Source organism: Staurois parvus, unplaced genomic scaffold (assembly GCF_062004578.1).
Source record: "Staurois parvus isolate SC_StPar_1 unplaced genomic scaffold, SC_StPar_1.0 ptg002174l, whole genome shotgun sequence".
NCBI lineage: Eukaryota > Metazoa > Chordata > Amphibia > Anura > Ranidae > Staurois > Staurois parvus.
This window is the reverse complement of record NW_028319970.1, coordinates 468,787-492,256: the sequence shown is the minus strand read 5'-3', so window position 1 is coordinate 492,256 and position 23,470 is coordinate 468,787. Positions and strand designations below refer to the sequence as shown.

The 23,470-nt window shown below is 43.2% G+C and overlaps 1 pseudogene across 1 annotated transcript; it reads left to right on the top strand.

The window, feature by feature from the left end:
- Positions 1-672: 672 nt before the first annotated feature.
- On the top strand, positions 673-21,865 carry LOC149432290 (sushi, nidogen and EGF-like domain-containing protein 1; annotated as a pseudogene). The gene is made up of 8 exons (XR_016309162.1): positions 673-705; positions 7,356-7,416; positions 9,700-9,765; positions 12,706-12,830; positions 12,927-13,208; positions 15,653-15,772; positions 16,925-17,158; positions 21,694-21,865. The product of XR_016309162.1 is annotated as a sushi, nidogen and EGF-like domain-containing protein 1 (transcript).
- The last annotated feature ends 1,605 nt before the right edge of the window (positions 21,866-23,470 follow it).

Sequence of the window (23,470 nt, the reverse complement as noted above, 5' to 3'; positions counted from 1 at the left end):
ATTGTAATTGGGATAATGAGGGAACAACACACACCTGGCCATGGAACAGCTGAGAAGCCAATTGTCCCATTACTTTTGGTCCCTTAACAAGTGGGAGGCACATATGCAAACTGTTGTAATTCCTACACCGTTCACCTGATTTGGATGTAAATACCCTCAAATTAAAGCTGACAGTCTGCAGTTAAAGCACATCTTGTTCGTTTCATTTCAAATCCATTGTGGTGGTGTATAGAGCCAAAAATGTTAGAATTGTGTCCATGTCCCAATATTTATGGACCTGACTGTATATATATTGAAATATATTTTGAAATATATTGAATACGGCCAAAATTGTACCATTTCAAACATATGTCAATATATTTGGGGAGAATATTTTTGAAATATATTTCAAATATATTTTTCTTCCGTGTGGGACACTTTGACCAGACACCGTGACCCCTGGGCTAGTCTAAGTACTGAAAATGTTGTTCGGCCATGACATTCACATTACAAGAGTCATGTGATCCAAAGCTTTGGGATTTTATAGTGTGTCCCCTTGCAGAAAGGTATTTGAGATAGGTATCTCAAAAACACAATCCTTCCAAGCAATACTCACCAGGCAGGAAATACATCTTTTGTGTGCACATAAAAGCCGCCTTTTGTTTCCTAAAACTCAGACTTTTTCAGCAGCTGGCGAGTGAACCTCCACCAGGACATGAAACAGAGGTGAGTGGATGGAAGTATGAATGGCTAGAATTTAATTGAAAAATAATTGATTTAATTAATTGGTTTAATTAAAATTTTGAAGAAAGTTTTCATTTAATCCAGGGGTCTCAGCTCCTCGTATATTTCAGGAACTAGAAGTAAAAGAAAATGGTATATTATATGGCCAGTGGAAATTTGTTGGGTGGGGGCAGAAAGATGGAGGGAGGGGAAGGGACTAGGTAAATTTATGTGAAAATGTGTTTAGAAATGTTTGATTTAATGTTGATTTTGTAATAAAAAATTAATAAAAGATTAAAAAAAACAGGGGTTTCTAAACTTTCTAAGCAAAGAAAGGAGTGTTTTGCCCTTCAGGCTCTAGGGGGGCTGAACTGTGGCCAGCGGGAGTGGAAATTTTGTTGGTGTCAGTGGGAGAAATGATGCCCCATTACTGGTGTCAATTGCCAGAATAGTGTCTCGTATCAGTGGGAGAAATGGTGACCCATTGTTGGTGTCAATGGGAGAAATGATGCCCCATTGCTGGTGTCAGTTGCCAGAATAGTGTCTCGTATCAGTGGGAGAAATGGTGAACCATTGTTGGTGTCAATGGGAGAAATGATGCCCCATTGTTGGGGGTCAGTTGCCAGAATAGTGTCTCGTATCAGTGGGAGAAATGGTGACCCATTGTTGGTGTCAATGGGAGAAATGATGCCCCATTGTTGGGGTCAGTTGCCAAAATAGTGTCTCGTATCAGTGGGAGAAATGGTGCCCCATTGTTGGTGTCAATGGGAGAAATGATGCCCCATTGTTGGGGTCAGTTGCCAGAATAGTGTCTCGTATCAGTGGGAGAAATGGTGACCCATTGTTGGTGTCAATGGGAGAAATGATGCCCCATTGCTGGTGTCAGTTGCCAGAATAGTGTCTTGTATCAGTGGGAGAAATGGTGCCCCATTGTTGGTGTCAATGGGAGAAATGATGCCCCATTGCTGGTGTCAGTTGCCAGAATAGTGTCTCGTATCAGTGGGAGAAATGGTGAACCATTGTTGGTGTCAATGGGAGAAATGATGCCCCATTGTTGGGGGTCAGTTGCCAGAATAGTGTCTCGTATCAGTGGGAGAAATGGTGACCCATTGTTGGTGTCAATGGGAGAAATGATGCCCCATTGTTGGGGTCAGTTGCCAAAATAGTGTCTCGTATCAGTGGGAGAAATGGTGCCCCATTGTTGGTGTCAATGGGAGAAATGATGCCCCATTGTTGGGGTCAGTTGCCAGAATAGTGTCTCGTATCAGTGGGAGAAATGGTGCCCATTGTTGGTGTCAGTTGCCAGAATAGTGTCTCGTATCAGTGGGAGAAATGGTGCCCCATTGTTGGTGTCAATGGGAGAAATGATGCCCCATTGCTGGTGTCAGTTGCCAGAATAGTGTCTCGTATCAGTGGGAGAAATGGTGACCCATTGTTGGTGTCAATGGGAGAAATGATGCCCCATTGTTGGGGGTCAGTTGCCAGAATAGTGTCTCGTATCAGTGGGAGAAATGGTGACCCATTGTTGGTGTCAATGGGAGAAATAATGCCCCATTGTTGGGGTCAGTTGCCAGAATAGTGTCTCGTATCAGTGGGAGAAATGGTGCCCCATTGTTGGTGTCAATGGGAGAAATGATGCCCCATTGCTGGTGTCAGTTGCCAGAATAGTGTCTCGTATCAGTGGGAGAAATGGTGACCCATTGTTGGTGTCAATGGGAGAAATGATGCCCCATTGCTGGTGTCAGTTGCCAGAATAGTGTCTCGTATCAGTGGGAGAAATGGTGCCCCATTGTTGGTGTCAATGGGAGAAATGATGCCCCATTGTTGGTATCAGTTGCCAGAAAGTGTCTCGTATCAGTGGGAGAAATGGTGCCCCATTGTTGGTGTCAGTGAGAGAAATGATGCCCCATTGTTGGTGTCAATGAGAGAAATGATGCCCCATTGTTGGTGTCAATGAGAGAAATGGTGCCCCATTGTTGTTGTCAATGGGAGAAATGGTGCCCCATTGTTGGTGTCAATGGGAGAAATGATGCCCCATTGTTGGTATCAGTTGCCAGAAAGTGTCTCGTATCAGTGGGAGAAATGGTGCCCCATTGTTGGTGTCAGTGAGAGAAATGGTGCCCCATTGTTAGTGTCAATGAGAGAAATGGTGCCCCATTGTTGGTGTCAATGGGAGAAATGGTGCCCCAAGGGCCAAATAAAGGCAAGCACAGGGCCACATCTGGCCCCAGGGCTACAGTTTGAAGACCACTTATTTACAGCACACTTATAGAGGACATTTATAATAATTGTTTAAAGAAACGACAAGCCTGCAGATCTCGTAACCTGCAGTCATTTGTTCTTTCTCTGTGAGCTGAAGGAATGTAGTGGCTTTGAGTAAACAACATCCAGCCTTAAAATGCCTTTGACTTTTCCTGTCGCCCTCGTATAATTTGGTGGGTGGTAAAAAAAAAAGGTTGAAGGCTTTCTGGGGTTGATTTACAAAAGGCAAATAGGTTGTTCACTTTGCAAGGGAAGTTGCACTTTATAAGGGAATTTTCCTCAACGAATCATGAGCAAGCAAAAATTCAATTTATTCTTTGCAAAGTGAATTTTTACCTTTTTCATAAAGCTCTGGGGAAAATCCCCGTACAATGTGAACAAGGTATTTTGTCTTTAGTAAATCACCCCCTAGAATTGTTCAGTGCTAAATGTAGCCATGGGAACGGCACACGTCTTTATTGTTGATCCATGGATATCTTTTTTTTATTACCGCTTAAAGTGTTACTAAACCCCGGACCCCGCATTCACTATATCTGATCTCCCTGGACCCCGCATTCACTATATCTGATCTCCCCGGACCCCGCATTCACTATATCTGATCTCCCCGGACCCCGCATTCACTATATCTGGTCTCCCCAGACCCTGCATTCACTATATCTGGTCTCCCCGGACCCTGCATTCACTATATCTGGTCTCCCCAGACCCTGCATTCACTATATCTGGTCTCCCCGGACCCTGCATTCACTATATCCGCTCTCCCCGGACCCCGCAATCACTATATCCGCTCTCCCTGAACCCCGCATTCACTATATCCAGTCTCCCTGGACCCTGCATTCACTATATCTGGTCTCCCAGGACCCTGCATTCACTATATCTGGTCTCCCTGGACCCCGCATTCACTATATCCGCTCTCCCCGGACCCTGCATTCACTATATCCGCTCTCCCCGGACCCTGCATTCACTATATCCACTCTCCCCGGACCCTGCATTCACTATAACCGCTCTCCCCGGACCCCGCATTCACTATATCTGGTCTCCCCGGACCCTGCATTCACTATATCCGCTCTCCCCGGACCCCGCATTCACTATATCCGGCCTCCCCGGACCCTGCATTCACTATATCCGCTCTCCCCGGACCCCGCATTCACTATATCCGGTCTCCCCGGACCCTGCATTCACTATATCCGCTCTCCCTGGACCCCGCATTCACTATATCTGCTCTCCCCGGACCCCGCATTCACTATATCCGGTCTCCCCGGACCCCGCATTCACTATATCTGGTCTCCCCAGACCCTGCATTCACTATATCTGGTCTCCCCGGACCCCGCATTCACTATATCCAGTCTCCCTGGACCCTGCATTCACTATATCTGGTCTCCCAGGACCCTGCATTCACTATATCTGGTCTCCCTGGACCCCGCATTCACTATATCCGCTCTCCCCGGACCCTGCATTCACTATATCCGCTCTCCCCGGACCCTGCATTCACTATATCCACTCTCCCCGGACCCTGCATTCACTATAACCGCTCTCCCCGGACCCCGCATTCACTATATCTGGTCTCCCCGGACCCTGCATTCACTATATCCGCTCTCCCCGGACCCCGCATTCACTATATCCGGCCTCCCCGGACCCTGCATTCACTATATCCGCTCTCCCCGGACCCCGCATTCACTATATCCGGTCTCCCCGGACCCTGCATTCACTATATCCGCTCTCCCTGGACCCCGCATTCACTATATCTGCTCTCCCCGGACCCCGCATTCACTATATCCGGTCTCCCCGGACCCCGCATTCACTATATCTGGTCTCCCCAGACCCTGCATTCACTATATCTGGTCTCCCCGGACCCTGCATTCACTATATCCGCTCTCCCCGGACCCCGCAATCACTATATCCGCTCTCCCTGAACCCCGCATTCACTATATCCAGTCTCCCTGGACCCTGCATTCACTATATCTGGTCTCCCAGGACCCTGCATTCACTATATCTGGTCTCCCTGGACCCCGCATTCACTATATCCGCTCTCCCCGGACCCTGCATTCACTATATCCGCTCTCCCCGGACCCTGCATTCACTATATCCACTCTCCCCGGACCCTGCATTCACTATAACCGCTCTCCCCGGACCCCGCATTCACTATATCTGGTCTCCCCGGACCCTGCATTCACTATATCCGCTCTCCCCGGACCCCGCATTCACTATATCCGCTCTCCCCGGACCCTGCATTCACTATATCCGGCCTCCCCGGACCCTGCATTCACTATATCCGCTCTCCCCGGACCCCGCATTCACTATATCCGGTCTCCCCGGACCCTGCATTCACTATATCCGCTCTCCCTGGACCCCGCATTCACTATATCTGCTCTCCCCGGACCCCGCATTCACTATATCCGGTCTCCCCGGACCCCGCATTCACTATATCTGGTCTCCCCGGACCCCGCATTCACTATATCCGGTCTCCCCGGACCCTGCATTCACTATATCTGGTCTCCCCGGACCCTGCATTCACTATATCCGCTCTCCCCGGACCCCGCATTCACTATATCTGCTCTCCCCGGATCCCGCATTCACTATATCCGGTCTCCCCGGACCCCACATTCACTATATCTGCTCTCCCCGGACCCTGCATTCACTATATCTGCTCTCCCACAGTACACACAACATAGAAATGCAATTATTTTAGTAAATATAAATTGCTAATTCCCTTTTCTCATCAGCAGTAAATAGCAGTCTTGTGACTTCTATCAGTGTCCAGCAGAGCACTGGTTAAAGCTTGTAGGAGGAGTTTTCTTTCTGCTCTAGGAGGATGCAGAACTCCTGACCTCTGTCTGGACACAGCTGATTGGCCCTGTGCTGATCACATGCACCCTCCCAAGAAAAAAAAAAATCCTTTCTAGCAATACACACTAAACCGAGCATTTGCACAGTGTCTCCACACAATATGTCTTATCAGGAGATAAGAGGGGGACACTGGAAGAAAGGGAGGATCAGAGAAGACAGGATCAATCAGCCTTTTTACACAATGCGGAGGATTAACCCCTTAGGTCCCACAGTGAGTATAAGAAGCATGCTTTGCGGCATCTACAGACTGATTGTACTGTTGGGGGTTCAGGAACACTTTAATATTCCTACAATGACATCGGGATAGAAGGATATCTGGTCGTGAGGAGAAAGTGGAAAGATTTAGACAAAACCGATTTTGCAGCATAACGACCAAAATTACACAGGACTGAGGTGCTGGGAACTGTCTAAAAAATTCTACACTTTTAAATTTATTTAGAGTTTTTTTTAGGGATGTATTCCCAGGTCTGTACAAACGCTGTGCCCATTATGAGGGGTTCCCACCATCCCTGTGCTGAGTTCCCGGGTCTGTACACCCACTGTGCCCATTATGAGGGGTTCCCACCATCCCTGTGCTGAGTTCCCGTTTCTGTACACCTGCTGTGCCCATTATGAGGGGTTCCCACCATCCCTGTGCTGAGTTCCCGGGTCTGTACACCCACTGTGCCCATTATGAGGGGTTCCCACCATCCCTGTGCTGAGTTCCCGTTTCTGTACACCTGCTGTGCCCATTATGAGGGGTTCCCACCATCCCTGTGCTGAGTTCCCGGGTCTGTACACCCGCTGTGCCCATTATGAGGGGTTCCCACCATCCCTGTGCTGAGTTCCCGTTTCTGTACACCTGCTGTGCCCATTATGAGGGGTTCCCACCATCCCTGTGCTGAGTTCCCAGGTCTGTACACCCGCTGTGCCCATTATGAGGGGTTCCCACCATCCTTGTGCTGAGTTCCTGTTTCTGTACACCCGCTGTGCCCATTATGAGGGGTTCCCACCATCCCTGTGCTGAGTTCCCGGGTCTGTATACCCGCTGTGCCCATTATGAGGGGTTCCCACCATCCCTGTGCTGAGTTCCCAGGTCTGTACACTCGCTGTGCCCATTATGAGGGGTTCCCACCATCCCTGTGCTGAACCCCAGGGTCTGTACACCCGCTGTGCCCATTATGAGGGGTTCCCACCATCCCTGTGCTGAACCCCATGGTCTGTACACCCGCTGTGCCCATTATGAGGGGTTCCCACCATCCCTCTGCTGAACCCCAGGGTCTGTACACCCGCTGTGCCCATTACAGGGGTCTCCCACCATCCCTGTGCTGAGTTCCCGGGTCTGTATACCCGCTGTGCCCATTATGAGGGGTTCCCAGCATCCCTGTGCTGAACCCCAGGGTCTGTACACCCGCTGTGCCCATTATGAGGGGTTCCCACCATCCCTCTGCTGAACCCCAGGGTCTGTACACCCGCTGTGCCCATTACAAGGGTCTCCCACCATCCCTACACTTGGTTCCATACCTCTGTCTAGGTACTGAACACGTATGTTGTGATTTGTATTCTAGAGATCCGCATACAAGCATCCAATGATGAGAGTCTATGGGATTCTTCTGCTTCTTTCTTTAGGTAAGTAAAAGAGAGTGGAAGCGTCCGCGGGTAGAGCGCGAGAGCGCCCCTTTGTGCTGTGTGTTGTTCAGGGGCGGACTGACAACTCATGGGGCCTGGGCAATAGGGGATCATGGGGCCCCTGTGTCTTTGCCCAAACTCAAAAAAGCCTATAAAAAAGGTACAAGGGGCATCTCATGGGGCCCCCTACTGACCCAGGGCCCTCGGGCGGTGCCCGAGTTTCCAAATGGTCAGTCCGCCCCTGATGCTGTTTTACTTTGGGCTGTGTCAGTGTGCTTCACTGTAAGCACACTGATTTGGATGGCTGTGCTATGCACAGCCATGCAAAGCAGTGTGCACAAGCTAACAGGGAGGAGAACTGTTTTGTTTACAAACAGTTCTTCCTCCCCATCAGAGATTCTCAGCAATCATCGGGCGCTGATAAGTAATCACCGGCCGGGACCCTGTGATTGACAGCCGCGAATGGCGGCGCAGGTAGAGCGCGCGTCGCCCCCTATGTGCTGTGTGCTGTTTTACTTCGGGCTCTGTCTGTGTGATTCACTGTAAGCACACTGATTTGGATGGCTGTGCTGTGCAGAAATCTTCCAATGGGGCCACCGGTTGAAGGGACAACTATCTATGGAAGAGAGGGCTCCCCTCTCACATAAAATGTGCTCTGAACGTCATCTAAGTCACAACAATAGAAGAACACAGTCTGCTGAACATAATACTACACAAACATTAGATGTTGCCATGGTTTAATTGCACAAAACATGTAAACATTCACAGTGCAGGGAGGAAAAAGTATGTGAGGCCCTAGCTTAATGACTTCTCCCAGAGCTAATTGGAGCCAGGAGTGAGCCAACCTTGACTCCAATCAGTGTGATGATATTGGATGTGTTGCTGACACCTGTTTTGGGTTTACTGGTTTCAAGAAGCACTGTCTGATGTGAACCATGCCTCGCAGAAAAGAGCTCTCAGAAGACCTACGATCAAGAATTGTTGACTTGCATGAAGCTGGAAAGGGTTACAAAAGTATCTCCAAAAGCCTTGATGTTCATGTGTCCATGGTAAGACAGACTGTCTACAAATGGAGAAAGTTTAGCACTGTTGCTACTCTCCCTAGGCCTGGTCGTCCTGTAAAAATGACTGCAAGAGCACAGCGCAGAATGCTGCATGAGGTAAAGAAGAATCCCAGAGTGTCAGCTAAAGACCTACAGAAATCTCTGGCACATGCTAACATTTTTGTTGACACATCTACAATAAGGAAAACATTAAACAAGAATGGAGTACATAGGAGGACACCACGGAGGAAGCCATTGCTGTCCAAAAAGAATATTGCAGCACGTTTGAAGTTTGCAAAAGAGCACCTGGATGTTCCACAGCACTACTGGCAAAATATACTGTGGACAGATGACACCAAGATTGAGTTGTTTGGGAAGAACACACAACACTATGTGTGGAGAAAAAAAGGCACAACACACCAACATCAAAACCTCATCCCCACTGTGAAACATGGCGGAGGGAGCATCATGGTTTGGGGCTGCTTTGCTGCCTCAGGGCCTGGACGGATTGTTGTCATTGATGGGAAAATGAATTCCAGAGTTTATCAAGACATTTTGCAAGAAAACGTACGACCATCTGTCCGCCAACTGAAGCTCCGCAGAGGATGGGTGATGCAACAGGACAATGACCCAAAGCATACAAGTCATTCAACAAAACAATGGCTGCAACAGCACAGAATACGACTTCTGGAGTGGCCCAGTCAGAGCCCTGACCTCAACCCGATTGAAATGCTGTGGCATGACCTTAAGAGAGCGATTCACACCAGACATCCCAAAAATATTGCTACACTGAACCAGTTTTGTGAAGAGGAGTGGTCCAAAATGACTCCAGATCGTTGTGCAGGTCTGATCTGCAACTACAGGAAACGTTTGATTGAGGTTATTGCTGACAAAGGAGGGTCAACCAGTTATTAAGTCCAAAGGTTCACATACTTTTTCCTCCCTGCACTGTGAATGTTTACATGTTATGTGCAATTAAACCATGGCAACATCTAATGTTTGTGTAGTATTATGTTCAGCAGACTGTGTTCTTCTATTGTTGTGACTTAGATGACGTTCAGAGCACATTTTATGCCCAATTCATGCAAAACTCCACGTAATCCCAAGGGGTTCACATACTATTTCTTGCAACTGTATGTATATATGGTTTTGCCTTTATTTCTATTTAAACTGAATGGTTTTTTTTTAACAGGCGAGGGTTCAAATATACTTTGAGGTTTTTTTTTTCTTTTCTTTTTAGTTGACATCACTCAAGAAGGTGGCATAACGACAGCATCAGCAGTGACTGCTTACACCCTGGGGTCAGGTAACCAGTTCACCCGACCATTTCATGACAGTAATATTCATTCAGGAATACACTGGGGTTGATTTACTAAAACTGGAGGGTGCAAAATCTGGTGCAGCTGTGCCTGGGAGCCAATCAGCTTGTTCAGTTAAGTTTTGACATTAAAAAAAAAAAAAAAACCTGAAAGCTGATTGGTAGAGATGTGCATGATGGAAAAAAATTAATTTCCTTTTCGGATTAATTCATGAAGTTAATCATTTCGTTTTGTCATATTCGTTATATTAGAATGATTGGTTTTCAGAATTTGTTTCGTACATTCGGATTCATTTCATATGTTCGGTATTTTCAAATCGATTTGAAATGATCCAAAAATAAATTTGAAATTGAAAATGATTTTGAATTAAAAAAGAAAACATAATGCAATATATACAGTAAGGTACAAAAGTGAAATAAGATGATGATTCCTTCCTAGGCTGCTTTATAGAATTGAATAGAAAAGAAAAGAACATTAAAGAAAAGAAAATAATAAAATAGATACAATTAAAACAGAATATAATAAAATTAAATAAAATAGAAAATAAAATAAAGGGATGGAATAGAATAGAATAGAATAGAATAGAATAGAATAAAACAGCTATTTTCAAATCGATTTGAAATGATCCAAAAATAAATTTGAAATTGAAAATGAAATTGAATTAAAAAAGAAAACATATTGCAATATATACAGTAAGGTACAAAAGTGAAATTAGAACGTGATTCCTTCCTAGGCTGCTTTATAGAATTGAATAGAAAAGAAAAGAACATTAAAGAAAAGAAAATAAAATAGATACGATTAAAACAGAATATAATAAAATTCAATAGAATAGAAAAGAAAGGGATGGAATAGAATAGAATAGAATAGAATAAAACAGCTATTTTCAAATCGATTTGAAATGATCCAAAAATAAATTTGAAATTGAAAATGATTTTGAATTAAAACAGAAAACATATTGCAATATATACAGTAAGGTACAAAAGTGAAATAAGATGATGATTCCTTCCTAGGCTGCTTTATAGAATTGAATAGAAAAGAAAAGAACATTAAAGAAAAGAAAATAATAAAATAGATACGATTAAAACAGAATATAATAAAATTAAATAGAAAATAAAATAAAATAAAGGGATGGAATAGAATAGAATAGAATAGAACAGCTATTTTCAAATCGATTTGAAATGATCCAAAAATAAATTTGAAATTGAAAATGATTTTGAATTAAAACAGAAAACATATTGCAATATATACAGTAAGGTACAAAAGTGAAATAAGATGATAATTCCTTCCTAGGCTGCTTTATAGAATTGAATAGAAAAGAGAAGAAAATTAAAGAAAAGAATATAATAAAATAGATACAATTAAAACAGAATAGAATAGAATAAAATTGAATAGAATAGAAAATAAAATAAAGGGATGGAATAGAATAGGATAAAACTGAATAGAAAAGAATAGAATAAAAACAAAATAGTATAGAATAAAAAATAAAGGAATAGAATAGAACATAATAGAAAATAAAAGAATACAAGAAAAAATGGAAAGAATAGAGTAGAACAAAACAGAATAGAATACAATAAAAAAGAATAGAATGAAACAAGCATGAAAGTAAGACACAAGGGAGCTAGAGAGCAGGAGGTCTTGAGAGGAGCAAGGAGGACAGTGTGGGTGATATTTGGAGACAAGAATGTTGATATAGCTGGAGGCAGAGGTGTGGAAGGCTTTATAGGTTATCTTTAGTATTTTGAATTTAATTTGTTGGGCAATCTGAAGCCAGTGGAGGGATTGGCAGAGAGGGGTGGAGGACACTGAGTGGAGGCCAGTGGAGGGATTGGCAGAGAGGGGTGGAGGACACTGAGTGGAGGCCAGTGGAGGGATTGGCAGAGAGGGGTGGAGGACACTGAGTGGAGGCCAGTGGAGGGATTGGCAGAGAGGGATGGAGGACACTGAGTGGAGGCCAGTGGAGGGATTGGCAGAGAGGGGTGGAGGACACTGAGTGGAGGCCAGTGGAGGGATTGGCAGAGAGGGGTGGAGGACACTGAGTGGAGGCCAGTGGAGGGATTGGCAGAGAGGGATGGAGGACACTGAGTGGAGGTCAGTGGAGGGATTGGCAGAGAGGGGTGGGGGACACTGAGTGGAGGCCAGTGGAGGGATTGGCAGAGAGGTGTGGAGGACACTGAGTGGAGGCCAGTGGAGGGATTGGCAGAGAGGGGTGGAGGGCACTGAGCGGAGGCCAGTGGAGGGATTGGCAGAGAGGGGTGGAGGACACTGAGTGGAGGCCAGTGGAGGGATTGGCAGAGAGGGGTGGGGGACACTGAGTGGAGGCCAGTGGAGGGATTGGCAGAGAGGTGTGGAGGACACTGAGTGGAGGCCAGTGGAGGGATTGGCAGAGAGGTGTGGAGGACACTGAGTGGAGGCCAGTGGAGGGATTGGCAGAGAGGGGTAGAGGACACTGAGCAGTTGGTAAGATAGATGACTCTGCCAGTCATGAAGGACTGAAGGGGGGGATATGCCTGTGTAGAGGTTGGCCTATGAGAAAGGAGTAGCAGTAGTCAAGGCGAGAGATAACAAGGGAGTCATGGTGGGACAGAATGGATTTGTTGAGGCAAGGTTGGAAGTGGAACATTTTCTAAAATTGGATCCTTCACTTGAAACATCTGAAGTCAATAATCTGGGGGGGGTATTCACACACTTTGGACCATAGAGTGGTAGGTATGATGGTCAAGTGTCCAAAAACGTTTGTCCATCTAGTGTATTTCACCACTGGAGCTCCATGCAAACGATAAGGAGCCATCTTGTGACCTTGCCATAAAGCTGGGTGTTTAACATAGAAACATTTTCTTTTTGTCCTCTATTAAAATTGAATACACTTTTTTTTTAATATTTTTGCACCTATTAAACACATAATTTTTTTCCACAAATCAACTTTTCAGAACTTCTCTATCCCTATGGATCGGGGATTGACAGTCTCAGTCCACAGGATGATGATGGAGGGCCATCAAACCTAACCTTGACTATGAAGGTTCCAGTCTTTGGAGAGGCGTACTCTTTGTTCTATGTGAGTGACGTGGAAGGCGGTAACGGTTTGGGCATCTTAGCACACACTGAGAGCTGTAGAAACGTGTCAAAAACGTTATTTTTCCTCTTTGAACAGATGAACAACAATGGATTTCTGTCATTCAAAGTGAAGACCGTCGATTTCAGGCCTCCAAACGCGAGCGTGATCTATCCGCACCCATTCTTGGCTCCTTTTTGGTCTGACGTGGACAACAGCCAAGAGGGTTCAATCTACTACCGCCAGACCAACGAAAGCAACCTTCTTGCCTGGGCGACGTTGCAGCTTAAAACGTATTTCCGGCTTTACAAGTTTACCGCCACGTGGATTTTCGTGGCGACGTGGGACAAGGTTATTTTTCATGGAGCTAAGACTTCTCAGGTACTTCCTCTAGTCTAGCAAAAGGTGCATGTGTTCCCCTGAGCAGGGGCGGACAGACAACTCATGGGGCCCCCAGGCAATAGGGGATCATGGGGCCCCGTGTCCTCACCCACATTCAAACCACACCCAAAAAAGCCTATGAAAGGTACCAGGGGCATCTCATGGGGCCCCCTACTGACCCGAGCCCTCAGGCAGTACCCAAGTTCCCAAATGGTCAGTCCGCCTCTGCCCCTGCCTGAGGAAGACCAGGCTTGGTGGAATAGAGATCAGGGTCAGGGTGGAGAAATGATGCCCTATAGCAAAAAAAAACTGGACACATGATGCGTATCTCCAGTGGAACCCCCAAAACATCGGCTGAGGGCAACGTGAAAAAATGCCTTACATACTTGTAGTCAGTAGGAAAAATGGAACTCTTACAGTGGTGGTCAGAAAGCCACCCTTGATGATAGCTAAGAGATCGTTGGTGTCATGCTGCTGGCTTTGCCAAGTAGTGTTGGCCCTAGAACTACCAAATGGGAGGTCAATCAACCACAGCTTAAGAAGCCCCTAACAACCTCTGAAGGAACCCTGGTTGGCTGACATAGAACCCCTGTCCGTTTTTACTGCTCACCATTCTTGGTGACAACCAGGACATTTTTCTCAGAGAATAGGCACAGGCCAGGGCCATGGATAAAGGGGTACCATCAGTCCTCCTGTATGGGACCTAGGCTAACAAGGAGGCCCAGGCAACTGGATGAATTGGATGTGAGCAGGGAGGGTAATCGGTACGGTGGGGGGCAATTACTGGAATGGATGCCCTGGATGGCTTCTATGCAGCACCTGAAAGTTGGATTCTTCTCCTCTCCCTCCGGCTGGAGAAAGTGATACAGGAGATTGGCCACCATGCCGATCACCCTCCCTGAGCACATCTAATCCACCCAGCTGCCTGGGCCCCCACAGTGCCGGCTTCCCTCCTCTCCTTCCCACTGGCAGCTGCAAGCACACAATAGGATCCGGTAAATATGGGGAAAGGGTCCGATAAATATGTCACACCAGCCCCTTCTTTTCCAGGATGAGTGATCAGCACTGATTATTTTTTTCTTTTACCGTAATTTACCACCAAAGAACAACCCAAAATAAATTCTCCCGCTCCTGAAAAAACTTAAATAAAGTGGTTGCATAAGTGTGCACACCCTTTTATATATATATATATATATATATATATACTGCATATATATTTTATTTTTTTTCATAAATATATATATACTGTATATTATTGTAGTTTACTGAGTTTACTGTATTTTTTTTTCTATTACTATAATTTACCACCAAAGAACAGCCCAAAATAAATTTTCCCGCTCCTGAAAAAACTTAAAAAATGTGGTTGCATAAGTGTGCACACCCTCACATATATATATATACACTGAATATTACTGTATTTTATTCTAGTTTACTGAATTTACTGTATATTTTATTTCTATTACCATAATTTACCACCCAAAATAAATTCTCCCGCTCCTGAAAAAAACTTAAATAATGTGGTTGCATAAGTGTGCACACCCTCATATATATATATATATATATATATATATATATATATAAATCCTGTATAATAATAATAATAGTAATATAAATATATACTGTATATTACTGTATTTTCTTTCTATTACCATAATTTACCACCAAAGAACAGCCCAAAATAAATTCTCCCACTCCTGAAAAAACTTAAATAATGTGGTTGCATAAGTGTGCACACCCTTATATATATATATTTTTTTTATGTATGTGTATATATATATATATATATACATATATACTGTATTTTATTGTAGTTTACTGTATATTTTTTTCTATTACCATAATTTACCACCAAAGAACAGCCCAAAATAAATTCTCCCGCTCCTGATGATCGCAGTGATACCACGTACGTGTATGTTAGTTGTTTGCACCCGTAGTACAGCCCATAAGCAGTTTTCATCTTGCTTTTAAAGGTTTTTTTACTCAAACAATGCTGACCTTTGACCCCCAACCTTGACCTTGACCTTGACCCTGCCACTAACCCTGGCAAACCTTGATCCCCCCAAAAGGGGAAGTTCCATTTTAGCACAAAGGAAAACACGCATATATGTGGCCCCACGGAAAAGAAGGCCACTTCTGTGAAGCTGCATAAATGTGTACAATTGGCGGGAAGGAGTTAAATAAACAAAAGTCAGTTTTACAAATAGTGGCGGTGGAAATTCAGTGGCAGTACTCTACTCGGGAGAATGCGAAGACTTCCAGTGTATAATTAATATTTATTTCAGGTACTTATATAATACCATTAATTTACACAGCGCTTTACATATATATTGCACATTCACATCAGTCCCCGCCCCCGAGGAGCGTACAATCTAAGGTCCCTAACTTACATTCATACATACACATATTATGTGAGGTTGGTTAATCCATGCTTCTCCTTTTTCCAGAGGAACACTTTTCAAGTCGTCCTGATCTCAGACGGAAAACTCACCTTTGTCCTATTCAATTATAAGGACCTCCTTTGGCCAGCCTTGGTCGATGGTTACCTGAGCGGGAACTTGGCGCTGGTGAGTATAAAAACGCAAAAAGCCGATACTCGGTTATCACAATTGACGTCATCGGAATGTGGCCTGACTTGGGTTCAGTGCTGGAAGCGTAGAGCTGGACCTTCTCCTTTGGAACCAGCACCTGAATCTGGCAACAGGATACAAATGTGGGAGACTTCGAATGGCACCATTTGAGTCAAGATACATAAGGCCTGTTGTCATCCAGTTTCCATTTGTTGACATCCATTTTCCATCCGTTGACATCCATTTTTCATCCATTGACATCCATTTTCCATCCGCTGACATCCGTTTTTCATCCATTGATATCCATTTTCCATCTGTTGACATCCGGTTTTCATTCGTTGACATCCATTTTCATCCGTTGACACCCATTTTCCATTAGTTGACATCCATTTTTCATCCGTTGTCATCAATTTTCCATCCGTTGACATCCATTTTTCATCCTTTGAAATCCCTTTTTCATCCGTTGACATCCATTTTCCATCCGTTGACATCCATTTTCCATTCATTGAAATCCCTTTTTCATCCATTGACATCCATTTTCCATCCCTTGACATCCATTTTAATCCGTTGACATCCCTTTTCCATTCGTTGACATCCTTTTTCCATCCGTTGACATCCCTTTTCCATCCGTTGACATTCCTTTTTTATCCGTTGACATCCATTTTTCATCCATTGACATCCATTTTTCATCCGTTGACATCCATTTTCCATCCGTTGACATCCATTTTTTTTATCCGTTGACATTCATTTTTCATCCATTGACAGCCCTTTTTCTCTGTTTTTGATCCAATTACATCCGTCTTTGAGCCCTTTGCAGTCTGCTTACATCCATTTTACATTTTTCATGAGTCATGGAAATTTCCCAAGACACTTTGCTCAAACCCAGCATACATTGTGCTTCTCATGCTGTCCAATGGATCTGAAAGGGAGTAAGGGGTTTTATTACAGGTAGCACATGGAATGGCCAAGTAGGATTTCTTTTCTGACCATTTTATGATCTATCATGACTAATATAAAAAGAAATTTCTAAAAATTTTGACCTATAAAAAAAAATGTTAAATTTTTCTATTTGATTTTGAGACTTCTTCCCTCAATAACGAGATATATTTGTTACATTATTAAATGATTACATGATAATTATTTCTCCAGGCTTCGTTAAACAATGGCAATGGGACAAGTAGCTACACACTCCCCGGCTCGCTGGCAACTTCCATGACCAATCTGGTGACGGGCAGCAACGTCAATGTGGCCGGCCGCTGGGCTTTCAACATAGATTCAATGACTATTAATTTTACTGATACCTTCATAGGTAAGTGCAATGAGATCATAACTCGTAATTTACAAAATGAACATATGCCTGACAAATACACCGCATTTACATTTGTACATACACTTTTTATTAGCGTACAGTTATTTAAAAAAAAAAAAAATTTAGGATAACAAACTTTTGGCTGGTGTTTTTAAAAATTAACATTTACTATATTTATACAGTTTTGACCATCATTTTTAATCATTTATTTTTATATTTGTAATGTTTTAATTCACTTGCTTGAAGCTTTCATGAATAAATATAATTTAATTTATTGTAATGCATTTTTTTTAATTTTTTTTAATTTTTTTAAGTTTCCTTCTTTGATACCTTTCTTGATTTTAAAAATCACATAATATATTGAAGCACACAAAAAGCTCACACAAACATGATGACAGTATTTAAAGATATCAAAACTCTATTAAAAAAAAAAAATCTAACACTTAAAAATGATACATATAATAACTTTGCACCCTATAAATGATCGATTTTTTAAAGTCATCTGTTTATTCAATTTAGGTAAGTACTAGTTTTTTTTTTCAGGTGAATGCCAAAACATTTTGTACGCATCACTTCTGTTAACCGACATCATTTTATACCTTTATTATGTCGCAAAAAGTTCCTTTTTGTCTCCTTCTTTGATAACTTTCTTGATTTTAAAAATTCCATAATATATTAAAGCACACAAAATGCACACACAAACATGATGACAATATTTAAAGTTATCAAAACTTTATTAAAAAAAAAATCTAACACTTAAAAATGAAACAAATAATAACTTTGCACCCTATAACTGATCAATTTTTTTTTATTCATCTGTTTATTCAATTTAGGTAAGTACTAGTAATAGTTTTTTTTTTCCGGTGAATGCCAAAACATTTTGTACGCATCACTTCTGCTGACATCATTTTATACCTTTAGGATTATGTTGCAAAATGTTCCTTTTTGTTTCCTTCTTTGATACCTTTCTTGATTTTAAAAATTCCATAAAATATTGAAGCACACAAAAAGCGCATACAGATATGATGACAATATTTAAAGTTATTGAAACTTTATTAAAAAAAAAATCTAACACTCAAAAATGAAACAAATAATAATTTTGCACCCTATAACTGATCATTTTTTTAAGTCATCTGTTTATTCAATTTAGGTAAGTACTCGTTTTTTTTTTTCCAGTGAATGCCAAAACATTTTGTACGCATCACTTCTGCTAACTGACATCATTTTATACCTTTAGGATTATGTCGTAAAAAGTTCCTTTTTGTTTCCTTCTTTGATACCTTTCTTGATTTTAAAAAATTCCAAAATATATTGAAGCACACAAAAAGCTCACAAAAATATGATGACAATGTTTAAAGTTATCGAAAGTTTATTAAAAAAAAAAATCTAACACTTAAAAATGAAATTAAACTTTATTCCAAAAAAAAATCTAACACTTAAAAATGAAATGAAACTTTATTAAAAACAAAAATCTAACACTTAAAAATGAAATGAAACTTTATTAAAAACAAAAATCTAACACTTAAAAATGAAACAAATAATAACTTTGCTCCCTATAACTGATCATTTTTTTTATTCATCTGTTTATTCAATTTAGGTAAGTACTAGTACTAGTTTTTTTTCCCGGTGAATGCCAAAACATTTTGTACGCATCACTTCTGCTAATTGCCATCATTTTATACCTTTAGGATCATGTCGCAAAAAGTTCCTTTTTGTTTCCTTCTTTGATACCTTTCTTGATTTTAAAAAATTCCATAATATATTGAAGCACACAAAAAGCTCACACAAATATGATGACAATATTTAAAGTTATCGAAACTTTATTTAAAAAAAAATCTAACACTTAAAAATGAAATGAAACTTTATTCCAAAACAAAATCTAACACTTAAAAATGAAATGAAACTTTATTAAAAACAAAAATCTAACACTTAAAAATGAAACAAATAATAACTGTGCACCCTATAACTGGTCAATTTTTTTAAGTCATCTGTTTATTCAATTTAGGTAAGTAATAGTTTTTTTTTTTTCGGTGAATGCCAAAAAATTTTGTACGCATCACTTCTGCTAATTGCCATCATTTTATACCTTTAGGATTATGTCTCAAAAAGTTCCTTTTTGTTTCCTTCTTTGATACCTTTCTTGATTTTAAAAAATTCCATAATATATTGAAGCACACAAAAGCGCACACAAATATGATGACAATGTTTAAAGTTATCGAAACTTTATTAAAAAAAAAAAATCTAACACTTAAAAATAAAACAAAAAATAACTTTGCTCCCTATAACTGATCATTTTTTTTTATTCATCTGTTTATTCAATTTAGGTAAGTACTAGCACTAGTTTTTTTTTTTTTTTTTTTTTTTATAAATTCAGTATGTCTTTTGCCATTAAATATGCTTTCATTACCATATATGAACCCAACTGGAAATTTTAGGCACGTCCGTCTACAACATCATACCCGAGATTGCGTGGTGAGTATTCATCAATGTTTTATTTCGTTTTTTATTCGATTAAAGGGGCAGTGCAGAGCTCCAACAATATTTTTCAACAGACACAGGAAGGACCTTGTCGTGGTTCTGTTGCTCACTGTCCGTGGACATCACCGCAACCAATCATTACACGATCAACTACTTGAACCCCTTCATCAGATCGCCCTTCATCTCCGCTTCTGAGGAGAGAATAAATTCAATTAACCACTCGCCCTCCAGAGAATTTACCCCCCCCCGGGGCCAGGCCATTTGTTGCTATATGTTGCTTTAACTGACAATTGCGCGGTCGTGCAACGCTGCACCCAAATGCAATTTATATCCATTTTTCCCCACAAATAGAGCTTTTTTTGGTGGTATTTCTTCGCCTGTGTGGTTTGTATAAATATAAAAAGGACGGCAATTTTGAGGAAAAAAACAATATTTTTTACTTTTTGCTATTAATACATTGCCCTACAGAGGATTTCCTCCCCTTCCTGACCCGGCCATTTTTTGCTATACATTACTTTAACTGACAATTGCGGAGTCGTGCAACAGACTGCATACCCAATCAGTGCTGCTTATCAATGCCCACCAGTACTGCCTATCAGTGCCCATCAGTGCCGCCTCTCAGTACCTCCTTATCAGTGTCGCCTCTCAGTACCTCCTCATCTGTGCCGCCTATCAGTGCCCATCAGTGGCGTCTCTCAATACCTCCTCATCAGTTGCGCCTCTCAGTACCTCCTCATCTGTGCCGCCTATCAGTGCCCATCAGTGGCGTCTTTCAATACCTCCTCATCAATGCCGCTTATCAGTGATGATCATTGCTGCCTATCAGTGTTTACAGTATCAGTGCCCATCAGTGGTGCCTGTCAGTGCTCATCAGTGCTGCCTATTAATGTCTACAGTATCAGTGCCCATCGGTGGTGCCTGTCAGTTCCCATCAGTGATGCCTATCAGTGCAGCCTCTTCAGTGACACCTATCAGTGCTGCTTCATTAGTGCCCATCAGTGCTGCCTCATCAGTGCCCATCAGTGCAGCCTATCAGTACCCATCAATGACACCTATCAGTGCAGCCTCCTCAGTGATGCCTATCAGTGCTGCCTCATTATTGTCCATCAGTGCCACCTCATCAATGCCCATCAGAGCAGCCTATCAGTGCCCATCAGTGACGCCTCATCAGTGCCAATCATTGCCCATTCAGTGCAGCCTATCAGTGCCCATCAGTGCCGCCTCATCAGTGCCAATCATTGCCCATTCAGTGCAGCCTATCAGTGCTCTTCAGTGCCGCCTCATCAGTGCCAATCATTGCCCATTCAGTGCAACCTATCAGTGCCCATCAGTGACGCCTATCTGTGCAGCCTCCTCAGTGATGGCTATCAGTGCAGCCTATGAGTGCCTATCAGTGCAGCCTCATTAGCACTCATCAATGAAGGAGAAAAAATTCCTTATTTGCAAAATTTTATAACAACAACTAAGAAAAGAAAGTCTGTCTCAAAAAAATGATAAAAATGTCATATGAGTACAGTGCTGCATGACCGTGCAATTGTCATTCAAAGTGCGACAACACTGAAAGCTGCACATTGGCTCGGGCAGGAAGGGGGTGAAAGTGGTCAAGCACATACGTAAAAAATGTAAACTAACGAGGGGCCATTTTTTCGGCACAAGAACAAGCCCAAGGTAGATAAAAGGAGCACCCAGATTGGTCATTTACCCAATTTGCTTTGATCATCACTAGTCTGATGGGTGTTTAGCCTGGGTGGGTGGGGTGAAACGCATCAGAGGGTGTGTCCAGAATGGCGGCTGAGGTCATTCCTCAATATTGGACTCCTGGTTGGTTGAGTGGCGTCCATCCCATCACTTGTATTGGCTGACACTGGAATCGCTGGGACTCACGCTCGCCTCTTCTCACTGCCGGCGGGGTGGTTCCCTCCAGCCATAGCTTGGAGGGGTATACTGTTCACCATAAACAATTGAATACAATTTTCTGGTTGCAATGCTCCCCACGGATGGTGCTAACGCTTCCTTTATTACACTTTTTGGTTGCTGTACCTGAACTAACCCTCAGGAAAGGGTTCAAGAGGAGGTTCAGGAAGGAAGGAAGAAGATCTCTCTTTCGTACTGCTGTCTCTGTTCTTATCAGGTTTTGGCGATTGAATAAAAGAAGTCTTGTGAACGATGATATGGTCATTATGGCAAAACACCTCGGTACAGCAATGAAGCCTCCACCATCATCTTCCCTTCCAGAGATGGCGCTGCTTGTAGCTACTGTGAAACTATTAAGGTCATTCTTGCAGGTCCTACAGAAGATCTAAGGCTTGGTGAACTAAAGCGACTTTGTGACTGTGTCAGGGTTCTGTCCACAGCAGAAGTTCTGGGAAACCCGGCACTCCTGCCGGTACCCTGCATGGCCGCAGAAGTGCACGTTGGCGAAGATCCATACGCATTGGCGCACGTACGCGAGCCAGAACACGCATGCGCACTGGCATGTAGTTGCGCATGCATTGGCTCCGGACGTCCTTTATAAGGAGGCGCATCACTCCCTAAAGTTGCTGGATGATCTCTGGCTCCCCAGTACCATTGTCTGTGTTCCTTGCTTTAGTGATTTCCTGTTACCGACCCGGCTTGCTCTTGGACCTGTCTTCTCTGCCTGACTCCTGACCTGACCTGACCCTGGCTTGGCTAACAGATTTTCTCTCTTGCTCCTCTGTGTATGACCCCGGCTACTCTACTGACTACATCTGCTCTGATCTCCATCTGGCATCTGACCTTGGCTTTGAACCGACTACTCTGTGGTCCTCTGTTTCCCTGAAGGCTTGCATACATCTCACAGGCGCCACCTGTCTGCAGACTTCATTCCAGTGCATCAGCCGTGCTCCTGGGTGTACCTCTTACCAGCACTCCTACAGGCGACCTGTGCTACTTTGGGCCTGACTCCTGCTGTCCCATATCCAGGGGAGTCTGGAACTCAGCCGCAAGGGAAGCCCTCTCTCCATTGGCCTCCATCACCAGGTATGTGATAGACTGACTACACAAGAACTATAAAATCAGGACCAGTTTGTACTTCTCCCCAGTGGTGGGTATGTTCTACGAGAGAGGCAGAGGGTGGTTGGGTGAGTAATGCTTTGTGTGGGACAATTTGCTTGGGGTACTGTGTGGGCGCTGGCATTGGGGGACTGGAAGTACAGACTAACTTCGGAGTCAACCCGTCTGGGGTCTCCTCCTTTGTTAGTCCCCTGCCGAATGGGGAGATAAATATAATGAACCCCAGTCTCCCGCTACTGGGTATCTCTGTCAAGAAGCTGCTTCTCAGGCTCAGGAACACGAGACCAGTGAATCTGGCTATTGCTACCCCAAGATCCAGACGACACCAGATTTGAAGTAAGCCAGAAGGTAGACTAGTTTATTTGAACACAGATACAAGATATATACAGTCAGGGGACAATCCCCCCTCCCTTCATAATGACACAGGAAGGGGCAATCTACATTTAGTAACAAGAGACACACAGGTATTCACACCAGCAGACAGTCCCATCAGGAGGGAGGGCTGCTGGAGACACCTCCCCCCACCAAGCCAGTACACAAACACATACAGTACATCCCATAATAATTTGCTCCCAAGAAAGACACACAATAGAACAATGGCATTCAACCACATGACATTAAACAATCAACAACCCCCACCCCAATTTTAGGACATATCACCCTGTACCCCTAACAGGCACAGGGTGACTTACACATAATAGGGATATGGGGAGCTGAGACAGCGGTCTCCCCACCTTTCCAAAGTGAGCTGAGTTCAATGGGCCCCCCACCCAAAGTGACTCCCGTCACAACCAGCTTGGGGGGATCTTTGATGTATTTATTTAACATAGGGACTTCAGGAGGTGCCAATGGCATTGTAATACATTAGAGGGGAG